Raw genomic sequence first — 12,567 nt, forward strand, 5'->3', positions numbered from 1 at the left:
TAAGATTCAGTGGGTAACGTAGTATTCTTTGTCTTCTCTCTCCATCTTTGATTGAAAGAAAAATAATCACGATTTGATAGTAGCTACAACGTGAACCAAGATATGACTCATCTTTTTAATATAATTCACCAATCTATTCCTATATTATATAATAAATAAATAATAAAATTTATAAACTCATGCGTTAAAGACATAACCCATATTTTATTTCCTGGTGGTACTACTAAACCAAATCTATTGGATTATCTTTTTATAGCGAATGGTAACTTCACCATTTATGTTCTCTATTTTCTTTCCAAAAATTTATTCTCATCCCAGTCCCCGGGTTTTCCAAGAGGTTTAGGACAAAATGACATACTTAGGGGTGGTACACTTATATTTCCTCCACCAAGTTGTTCTAATGTGACATTAAATAAATAAATAATATTATAATTTTAATTTGAGATGTTTGTTGTTATCCACTTATCCTTAGCCGTTCACATTTAATTTATTTAGGAATTTCCATTCAATGTTTATTATAAAATAGATTTGATGCGATGGACCTCGTGGATTAATCCATTTAAAAATGTTATTTATTGATCTCATATAATAAATATAATTAAGTTACGGAATGAGCTAGAAAACAAACAAAATCTATGGTGGCCGTTCAATGTCACATTGATAAAAACTTCAGACTAAATAAACCTAAACTATTATTTAAAAAGAAATCACACTAACTAGATGAATGAATAAAAACCATATATATTAGACAAAATTGTGTTAATGAATGGATGAGGACAATGAAAACACTATAGGCCCTCTAAATTATTCTGCACATTTATCAACCAATTAACTTACCTTCAGCATTTAAATTAAATATACACTAAATCATGCATAATCCATGATGTAACATGGCATGTGATCTGAGGCATCTAGCGCATGTAAAAGTCATTAAAGTTCGTGTTTTTAATGAGGTGATTAATTTGTGAAATTTAAATTTAGTCTGTCACATAATCACAACCACAGATATATCACATATTGACAGTGATTTAGTTCACTGGATGAAAAATGAAAAATAATAAATTAAATTAATGATCTAGATAAAAATAAGTAGATAAAAATTATTTTTATATCATTAATAAACATGATTCATACTTTGTAAGTAAAAATAGTAATTAATGTTTAATCAACATAATACAAACCAAATCAAATCAAGATGCTCACTTATAGTGATTAGGAAGCATGACTTCTTGACAACACTTTCCAAGTTAACCAAAAGACTGTCCACCATTCTCACAAGCCTTCAATGCAAGCTCCTTCCACTCCATGGCCTTCTTCCTCATCTCCCCACCCTTTCTCACCACCCATCATCTCCCTCACCACCTTCTCCACCTCTCCCTCTCTCCACACCACTCCCCTATCTCCATACTCACTCCCCATTCCCTGCAAGCAAAACCTGCAGTTCGTCGGCTGCTCAGCAAAGAATGGCCATGATATCATCGGCACACCGCCGGACAAACTCTCCAACGTGGAGTTCCAACCACACTGTGTCAAAAAAACCCTCCAACCGCTGCATGCCCCAGAACCACCTCTTGAGGACACCAACTCACAACCAAACCTCTTTCTCTTGTCTCCTCCAAAAACTCTTCCATGTCATCACCTGAATAATTCTCCTCCCTAACAAGATCAGACCTTATCACCCACAAAAAATCACATTTGCTATTGGCAAGCCCCCATGCAAACTCTACCAACTGATCTTTGCTCAGCACTGCAATACTACCGAAGTTAACATACAACACTGAAGCTTTATCTTTTTTATCTAACCAATCTAAGCAAGTAGTGTCTTCTTTCCAGAGGTTTAAACTGAGAGATGAAACAGGGGCGTCACTGGGGACGTTGTGTTTGGAGAGGAGGAATAGAGGACCGACGGTGTAGATTGGAATGGCTAACATGGAACGCAGGGCGTTCAGCACCGGAGACTCTAGTTCTTCAAAGGTGTTAATGATGATGGCAGAGGCTTGTGTGGCTCTTTGAACTTCCGTTATTGTGAATTTAAGTAAGATGTCATCAGGGTTGGTTGTGCGGATGAAGGTGGGGAAGTCTCTTAAGCACACGTCCTTTATAGCTGGCACAGATGGTACTGGAGTGTCTAGATATCCATCACTTAGGTTACCTTCATCTTCATCGAATACAATATTAATGTTAGTTGTCTATATATATACGGAAGTAAATTTATTCTAAATATCTGAGAAGAGAAAGCATACGTACGTACCCTTGAGAGGGATAAGGCCATCCTGGAGGAGCTGCTGGAAATGGAGGTAGCACATGAGGCCACAAGCACTAGGAGTCCACAGAACCAAAACAGGGATGCCAAGCTCCTTAGCAGCATCAACACTGAAAGTCATGATACAACTGGAAACGATACAAGAAACAGTAGGTTTGTTCTGATTAAGTTTGTGAATGAGTTGAAGCAGAGGAGAGAGACAAGTGGTGGAAGTGGAAGCACAAATAGATGAGATGTCTTGAGTGGCGTTGAGCTCGGCAGAGGGAGGGAGACCGTCGGGGATGGTGGTGAAATTGAAGTCATCGGCGGTGAGGGATCAACGGGGCCTTGGGAGGAGAGGAGACGTTTGTGGCTGTACTCGGTGTTGACGAAGGTGATGTGGAAGCCACGGGAGTGGATGAGCTTCGCGAGGTGGAGCATGGGGATATATGGCCTTGTGTTGGGAATGGGATGCATACTGCATGAGGGTTTCTCTGCATGTGCTTGGAACTTGGCATCCATGTTTGTGTTGCTAATTTGGTGGAGTATTATGGTGTTATTTATGCAGCTTTTGGGGATCAATAATTAATTGAGGGTTTTGTTTTCTTCACCACAAATATATTATCCTCGTTTGTATGAATTAATTATATTATTGATGGCCGCCCTTCTATATCTGGTTGTGAATATAAGAAAAATTATTAGGAGTAACTCAGTACCAGCCCATTGAAATTAAAAAAATAATGTTTTTGTTGGAAATCTACTATATTAGTAGTAGTGTTAGTATTAATGTTAGTATGAGGTATATATGTACGTAGATGGATAGTTCACTCTTCTAATGTAGGGTTGGTTGAATAGATTACTTAAGTATTATCTATGAAAAAGTGAAATTATATATATAAGGAAAAAAATTATTTTATTAGTTCATGTTACTTTTCAAGTATATCTTTAAGTACAAAATTATATATCATTCAAACCCTAAAACTTCATCCTTTTAGGTCTTTTCCGGCGCCTCTCCTTTCTAAACTTCATCCTTTTAGGTCCTTGCCGTCACTTTGAGCAGTGATACTTTTAAAAATTGTCTCAATTGCCCTTGTGATTTTTGGAGAAACATTGATATAAGGACTTGTCAAGCATTAATTAGTTGTTTTTAAAGCTTGCTAAAGAAGCCATTTGTTTTTTTTTTATTCTTTTACTTCCTCAACATAACTAAATAACTTTTCTGAAATAATAAAATATAATTAATAATGAAGATATAATGCAACAAATAAATGGATAAGCTAGAAACTAAGTAGATAGTCATGATATTAAAGAATTCATCTTGAAATTGAGTGGCAAACATATGTTTTACTAAATAAACAGTAATACTAAATGTTTACATATTATAATAAATTACATCAAATTACATAAAAGAGAAACCACTCATATTAAATGAATTAATATAAAATTAGGTAACACACTAATTACTTATTAATTTGAGAGTTAAGAAAGATAAACAAAGGTCATATGTTACATCTTATCCAACTGTGCAAAACCTACAAGTTTCTTTTTCTAAGAGATAAAATTCAATAGTATTGGAGGTTGTTTGTGACACTTTGAACTATTTTTAGTGGTTCCTTTCTGCTTTTTAGGTTTTATTTTTATGAATCTTGATGGCTCTACAATAACCTATCATATATTCCTTAAATTGACTTGTGCTAAACTGATGAGATCAATCTCAAATTGGTTTGCTAGATTTAAATTAAAAAATTGGTGAAAAATAGCAAACATTAGCACAAAATGCATAAATATGGAATATAAATATTTTTTCCAAGCATTTAACAAATAAATATGCCAGTAAATATGTTGTGTAAGAAAATAAACATGTATGTATAGTACAATAATAAACAAGTTCTTTACAAATTAAATAGATAGAAGACAAAATAAACATAACTAGATATAATAATTTGTTACATCAGATTTTGAACAGTATTGTACAATATCACATATTTATAGCAAAATGTGAACAATAAAACCTAATATTAAGGTAACAAGTGATAAACTAAACATAAAAGGAGAAATATTGGCCACCAACAAAGTATTATTAATGACTTATGTGCTATAATAAAGAGATAACGATATTATATAATATCTCTATTTCGCAATAAATAATAACAACGCTTACTTCCTTCCCATCATATAACTTGATCAAATGTCATCATCAGTTAGCTTTTTTAAGTTATTCTCACAATAACGCAATGTGATTTGTGCATAATTGATCTAGCAAATTTTGGTCACTTAAATAATGATCTCAAAATGTGTCAAACAATCACATAGTCGTTATCTTTACATATTGGCAAAAATTCCCAACATTGCATAATTTTTTAGTAAAAAAGTGTGCTAGCCTTGGATGTCACCGAACCTTCATACTTCTCAAGCTTGGGGTCATGATAATAATGTTTCACAACTATTATTGCATCTGCTTTCCTTTTCTTTGATTAGGTCTTTCTCTTTTTACTTTCTACCTTTGGGCTTCATACTTTTCTCTAAAAGATGGGTTCTCTTAGATTCGACAAAATCCAAGTGTAAACAACAGTGACAGAATACATAAGCATGGTTATCTCTCCAAAGTTCTATTCAGTTTGGGCAAAAACTCCAATAAAATTGTTTTTCTCAAAAGACATCTTTTCAAGGATTTTTACCTTGGAAAACAAAATAATTTAATGGTTTGACAGTTATGGGCTTTGGAAAACTAAAAAATTTAGGGGAAATTATTTATTAATCCTTGTCACTTTTCAAATATATCTTTAAGTCCTTCTAATAAAACTAAAAATTATTTAATAGTTATAGGCTTTGGAAAACTTAAAATTTTATTATACAAAGAAAAGGGCATAATGGTAACTTCATTAAAACTTCACACTACTACCCATCAATTGGATTTAAAAGTTACTTATTCAAAAAGAAGGGATGTTTTAGATATGTCAAAACGTCAAGGGGTGTTTTGTTTAAGTGACAAAGATGTAGGGAGGAAATGAGCAATTCCTCTATATATGATTATTGTTGATGGGAGTAAAACATATTGAAGGTAAACAAATAAACAACAAAACCGTACACCAACACTATTTAATTCAAAAGGACTATTTAACTCTCGTTGTTTAGTAAAATTATATCATGTTGAAGGATTATACTCTCTAAAATTGAATTGGAAAAAAGCATCAACAATGACGGATCCAAAGGGGGCCGGTCCCTTCGCCTTTGTTACCTTCGGAGGCTTCACTAGAGTTTGCTTGAAAGGGAACCGGAGAACAGTCGACCCTCAAGCAAAATTTTTATTTTGGGTATCTATGAGTGATGCTAGTATCAAGAACCAAGCTCAGCAATTCAATATTCATAAATCCAGTTATGATTTCCTTTTAATACAGAGGGAATGCAGAACATGCATGAGAATTACAAATTTTAAATTGGACTTGTGAATTCATGTTGTTCTCATTTATATTTTAATAATTTGTAGTTTCTTAGCTGGCTTTTTCGGTTATAAATAATTGGGTATAAATAAACAAATGCAAATACAATAATACATAACATAAGAACCATCCCAAAAAAATAAATAAATAAATAAATAAATAAGAAAAGAAAAGAAACTAAACGAATTCGAAAGGTAAAAAACAAATAATTACACAATAATAGATATCACAATTTTTTTATAAATTAATAAAAAAAAATCAAAATCAAAATGAATGATGTTAGGATTGTAATCACATTTTTCAAACATACATTCAGTTTATAGAATTTTACTATGTCTTGTTCTTTTTCATTTTTTACATTTTTAATACATTCAATTTCTTCTAATTTGCTTACATATAAATTAAAGCAAATGCTTCTTTTCAATTATTATTTGCAAATTGACCTAAAAAAATCATGCTTAAATAACTCATAATAATGTAAACCGTTAGCATACATATTTCTACAAAACAATTTTTTTCAATCATTATAATTGGCTTTGAAAGGTTTAATGAAATATTAATACAAAATTAATGAGTGCAAATTAAACCTTTCTATTAGTAATGCCATAATTAATGCAAACAAATATTTAAGTGCAATAATATTTTTAAAAAATTATAATTATTCCTTAAAATGATCTCATGTATATACTTCTAATTTGCTTACATATAAACTCAAAACAAATGTTTCTTTTCAATTATTACTTGCAAATTTGCCTAAAAAATCATGCTTAAATAACTCATAATAATGTAAACCGTTGACATACATATTTTTACAAAACAAATATTTTTCAATCATTATAATTGGCTTTGAAAGGTTTAATGAAATATTAATACAAAATTAATGAATGTAATTAAACTTTTCTATTAGTAATGTCATGATTAATGCAAACAAATATTTAAGTACAATAATATTTTTTAAAAAATTTATAATTGTTTCTTGAAATGCTCTCAGGGCATCTACTTTAAATATATATATGTACTTCTAATTTGCTTACATATAAATCTAAAACAAATGCTTCTTTTCAATTATTACTTGCAAATTGGCCTAAAAAATCATGCTTAAATAACTCATAATAATGTAAACTTTTGGCATACATATTTTTACAAAACAAATATTTTTCAATCATTATAATTGGCTTTGAAAGGTTTAATGAAATATTAATACAAAATTAATGAATGCAATGAAACTTTTATATTAATAATGCCATAATTAATACAAACAAATATTTACGTGCAATAATATTTTTAAAAATAATTATAATTATTTTCTTGAAATGCTCTCAGGGCCGATTATACATCTATTTTAAATATATGTATAGATATATTTGATGCGATGTGCTTTTCTCCATCAAAATGTTATTTATTTGATCTCATATTTTTTTAAATAAATATAAATTAACAAGTTACAGAATCCTTAACCCCTTAGGTTTAATTGCCGTACAGGTCCCTATAATTGTGTAGTTTCTGCCTTTTTAGTCTTTTAAATACTTTTAGGTACAATTAAATCCTCATATTTAGTCGAGTTGGGTTGTTCTAGTCCACGGTAATATTTGAAGGTACAATTAAGTCTTTACAATTTACACTTGTCCATCTACACCGTGGATTAGAATGATCCAACTCGATTAAATATGAGAATTAATTGTACCTAAAAATATTACAAGGACTAAAAAAGCAGAAAGTACATAATTACAGGGACTTGTATAGCAATTAAACCGACTCCTTATAGCCTGAAGGGAAGTGAAATACCTAATATGTGGTGTTTATTCTATGTCACATTGATAAAAACTTGGAGACTAAAAAGTAGGTGTTTGCGGATGAGGGAAAGAAGTTTGAAATTAAGGATGGTGTTACTTGATTAAATAGGAACAATTGATGTTTATTTTATTTTTAGTGTTTGTTTGCATGAGTCATGATTAAATCAGAATTATAGCCCATTATAGTTTATTTTATTTAAAATTATTTTTAATATGCTGCATTCTTTGATCAAAACCTACACAAAATAAACCTAAATATTATTTTAAAAAAATAAATCACACAATTAGGTTAGTAAATAAAAAATGTATACAAAATATTATCAACCAATTAACTTATAAAAAAAAATGTTTTTATAATATAACAACAACACATCAGCATTCAAATAATATTGAATCATGGATCATTCATGAGGTAACAATGAATATAAAGTTTGCATGCCATGTGATATAGCGCATGTAGAAGTCATTAAAGTTCGTCTCCAATAAGGTGATTTGTGAACTTAATTTGAATTTAGTCCGTCACATAATAATAAAGTCCGTCACATAATCACAAGCACAGGCACCTCTATATATTAACAGTTATTTAGTTTGCTCACCGAATGAAAAATGAGAACACGAATAGAACTGAAAAAAATAAAACAAAAATGAGAATGAAAAAAGTAGGTTTTCGAAAATGAAAAACACTCGTGGGTTAATTTGTTTAACAAAAATTCGACCTGATCACCACTCAACACTAAGCACGCTACGAGAGTAAATTAGGTGGTTTAAATAAAATAATGTATATTTATAAATGAATTGTAAAACAATATTATTATAGTATTTTATAGTATTTATATAGTATCATTGCAAAAGGATAACTTAATTACCATTAGATCATTTACGGGTGATCTTTATTATCATTATTATTTTAAATAAAAATACTTTCATAATTCATGAATGAAACATGTATGTTAGCTTTTAGGGGTTATTTGATTGCTTGTAAGTGAAATTACAGTGTAAGTGAACATACTATATTTCAACTTACATCACTATTGTAAGTGAAATAATGTAATTTAAAATACTACATTTACTATTTGTTTATTAATTTGATATAAGTTCAAAAATATAATTACCTTCCATGTAAGTGCGACGATGAGATTACCCCATTATTTATTATTAATATAAATGATTATTTAATACTTTTTATAAAATTAATTTAAATAAAAATAATTTAATAATTTAATAAATTATTTATTAAATTTAAAAATATTTAATATTTTTTAAAAAACTTATTACTTGAAAAAATTTATAATTAAAATTTAAAAACACTCCATCCTTCAATTATTTTTTTAATATTTTCAATTATAGAAATAGTTTATCATACAAATATTTAATTATACAATTTTCAATATTTAATTAATTTTATTACTTAAAAATATTTTATAATTAATTTTTAAAAACAATATAATATTTTCAATTAAAAAAAATGTCTTAAAATATTTAATCATATAAATATTAAATTATAAAAATATTTCATATTTTTTTTTATTTTTTACTTAAAAATATTTTTATAACTAAATTCAAACACAATTTTGTTTATTAAATCTTTCTATAATTAAATATTAGATAAAGTGAAAACCAATTAATTTACTGTATTTCAACCTACGACAAATCAATATATAAATACAGTTACATATAAATAAAAATTTACATCAACCCAAACATTCATTTACATATAAAATCACTTATATCACATAAATCACCTGATAAAACAAAACACAAATTACAAATTCAAATCAAGATCTCGCACTCGATTATTGGGAGCAAATCAAACAAAACACAAAAACAATAATCAATTCAAATCAAGATGCCGCACTCAATTATTGGGAAGCAAATCAAACTAAACACAAGTCCAATTCAAATGAAGATGTTGCACTTAATTATGGGGGAGCATGACTTCCTTAACAACCCTCTCCGAGTTAACCAAAGATTGGCCACCAATCTGACAAGCATTTAATGCACACTCCTTCCACTCCAAGGCCTTCTTCCTCATCTCCCTCCCTTTCTCGCCACCCATCATCTCCCTCACCACCTTCTCCACCTCTCCTCTCTCCACACCACTCCCTATCTCCATCCCCACTCCCCATTCCCTGCAAGCGAACCTGCAATTCGTCGGCTGCTCGGCAAAGAACGGCCACGATATCATCTCGGCACACCGCCGGACAAACTCTCCAACGTGGAGTTCCAACCACGCTGTGTCAAAAACCCTCCAACCGCTGCATGCCCCAGAACCACCTCTTGAGGACATCAACTCACAACCAAACCTCTTTCTCTTGTCTCCTCCAAAAACTCTTCCATGTCATCACCTGAGTACTTCTTTTCCTTGACAAGATCAGACCTTAGCACCCACAGAAAATCACATTTGCTATTGGCAAGCCCCCATGCAAACTCTACCAACAGATCTTTGCTCAGCACTGCAATACTACCGAAGTTAACATACAACACTGAAGCTTTATCTTTTTTATCTAAGAAATCTAAGCAAGTAGTGTCTTCTTTCCAGAGGTTTAAACTGAGAGATGAAACAGGGGCGTCACTGGGGACGTTGTGTTTGGAGAGGAGGAATAGAGGACCGACGGTGTAGATTGGAATGGCTAACATGGAACGCAGGGCGTTCAGCACCGGAGACTCTAGTTCTTCAAAGGTGTTAATGATGATGGCAGAGGCTTGTGTGGCTCTTTGAACTTCAGTTAATGTGAATTTAAGTAAGATGTCATCAGGGTTGGTTGTGCGGATGAAGGTGGGGAAGTCTCTTAAGCACACGTCCTTAAACCTACATGGGATAAAGTGGGGTCCACTTTTAACACATTTAAAAGTTCAAACCAAACATCCCAATGGAAATAAAATTTTTTGGACGGTTTTATAAAAAATTATTACAAAAATAAAAAAAGCTCCTTTCGGTTATAGTTTCTTGTAAATTGTAATAGTTTACATTTTTTTTTTTTAAGTAGTGTTTGTTTGGACAGTTTTGGAGTTACATATAATTTGAGTTACTGAATTTTTAAAAATCCAGTGTATAATTCACAAGATTCTAAAACCCCTTCAACCAAAATCACATTTAATGAGAGATTTAGTTTTACGGGAAAATTAACAGTAAAACTAAAACCCTTGTTTTAAAGTTTTTCTCATACATAACTTATGAACTGAATTTGACCAATTATAAAAAAACAAATATTATCAAACATTCATTGATATCTTTGTAGAATGAAAAATTATAAATATAATAATAAATATATTTTAAAAATTAATTTTAAAACTAATTTAATAATAAAATTAAGAGTTAAATAATAAATATAATAATTTAAATCATTAAATAACATGCTAGAAATATAATACTCTTTTTGTTAGATTAATAATAAAATTCAAAAATTGTAAAATATAATAAAATTTAATAAATATACAAATAAATTTAATAACTAATTTAATAATACAATTAATAGTTAAATTAATTAATAATGAAAGTAAGATATTTGAAATATAAAAGGTTTTTAATTCAAAATTTACAAATTTCTCTTACTAAATACAAAAGTTTATAATACAATATTTTTTGTTACATCTAATCAAACACCAGATTTGGTTGCATTGTATTTTAAAATCTATATATATTTTCAATTATATTATAATTAAAAATTTACTGTATTTATAATTATATTGAACCAAATACCACCCCAATAGAAAAACTCAAACTCACCTATCTTCTCTTCATTTTGTGATCAATTTGGTGGGGATGGGGAAATCCAATCACTTTCCTACTACTCATCCCAAAAAGTTGTAAGCTTCTTGGTTCTTCTTGATCTCTTGATTTGTACTAAATGATTGAAATTTGATGGATTTGAAGAAGAGTAATGCTATATAGAGCGAAGTAGTCATACGAACCAGCCACACGACTGATGTGGCTGGTGGCATAGCTGCTTCTCTTTATTTTTTTTGTAAATTAAAAAGAATAAAAATAAAAACACAAAAAAGAGGACTCTGCCTCTTTCTCTCTCTCTCTCTCTATCACTCTCTCTTTCTCCCTCTCGTCTTCCTTCTTTCTTGTATCACCGCTCCTAGCACCGCTTCCCTCTCTCCTGCACCCCGTTCCCAGTCACTGCTTCAATCTCTCTTGCGGCATGAGTCCTTGGCAGCCGCACCCCTCTGTCCAGCACCCTTGCCACCTGCCGTTTCCTTCTCTCCTGCACCCTCGGTCTCGGCATCGCTTTCTTCTCTCTTGTATCCCGCTCCTAGCTGCCACTTCCCTTTCTCTTGCAGCACGAGTCCCCGGCAGCCTCACCTCTCTGTCCAGAATCTGTAATTTTTTAGTTTTAGATAAGATTCAATCATATTTCTAAGGGGAAAGGATTTATTTTATTCAGTTAAAATTTGATCTAAATGATGATTTTTTTAGTCATAATTTCACAATAATTTTTATTTTATTTATTTAGTTTTAAATTGAAAGGTGAATTTATCACTATAGGAGAATGGATTTATTTTATCCGGTTAAATTTTTCTTAAACTCAATTTATTATTCGTAGTCTATACAAATTTTTTTTAAAAATAATATTTAAGTTGACTCACAACACCTTGAGTAATTACTTCAACCATTCAAAATTATTGATAGTTAATTGTTTTTATTAATTTTACTTGAGATGGATATTAGTCCTATCAGTGAGGATTGGACATTTTTGTTGAGTAAATTGGAGGAGAGGTTCTTGATCTAAGAATCATTATATTTGTTTGGATTTAACATTGATTGTTCTTGAATTTGTTTATGATTTAAATTAAAAAAAAGTTGTTTATGATAAAGTCTGTGTCACAGAAATGTTTGATTATTTGTCTGTGCTATGCTACTAAATTTCTTCTTGTTTGCAGATTTTGTATCATCAGTTGTTGCAGATTTTGTTATCTTTGCTGCTCAAAGTTTGTGTATTTTAATTTGCTAATAATCAGTGATGTCTGTGTATTTTAGTTTGCAGTTTTTTATCATCAATTGCTCAGATTCTTAAACATTCACTTATTTAGTTTGCAGATTTTTTATCATCAGTGATGTCTGTGTATGTTAAAAAAAATTCCAGCA

The 12,567-nt window shown here is 30.4% G+C and overlaps 2 pseudogenes; both read right to left on the reverse strand.

The window, feature by feature from the left end:
* Window positions 1–1,247: 1,247 nt before the first annotated feature.
* LOC120265152 lies at window positions 1,248–2,760 on the reverse strand (annotated as a pseudogene).
* A 6,630-nt stretch (window positions 2,761–9,390) lies between these two features.
* LOC120265154 lies at window positions 9,391–11,707 on the reverse strand (annotated as a pseudogene).
* Window positions 11,708–12,567: the final 860 nt, after the last annotated feature.

The sequence above is a fragment of the Dioscorea cayenensis genome, chromosome 7, assembly GCF_009730915.1.
Source record: "Dioscorea cayenensis subsp. rotundata cultivar TDr96_F1 chromosome 7, TDr96_F1_v2_PseudoChromosome.rev07_lg8_w22 25.fasta, whole genome shotgun sequence".
NCBI classification, from domain to species: Eukaryota; Viridiplantae; Streptophyta; class Magnoliopsida; order Dioscoreales; family Dioscoreaceae; genus Dioscorea; species Dioscorea cayenensis.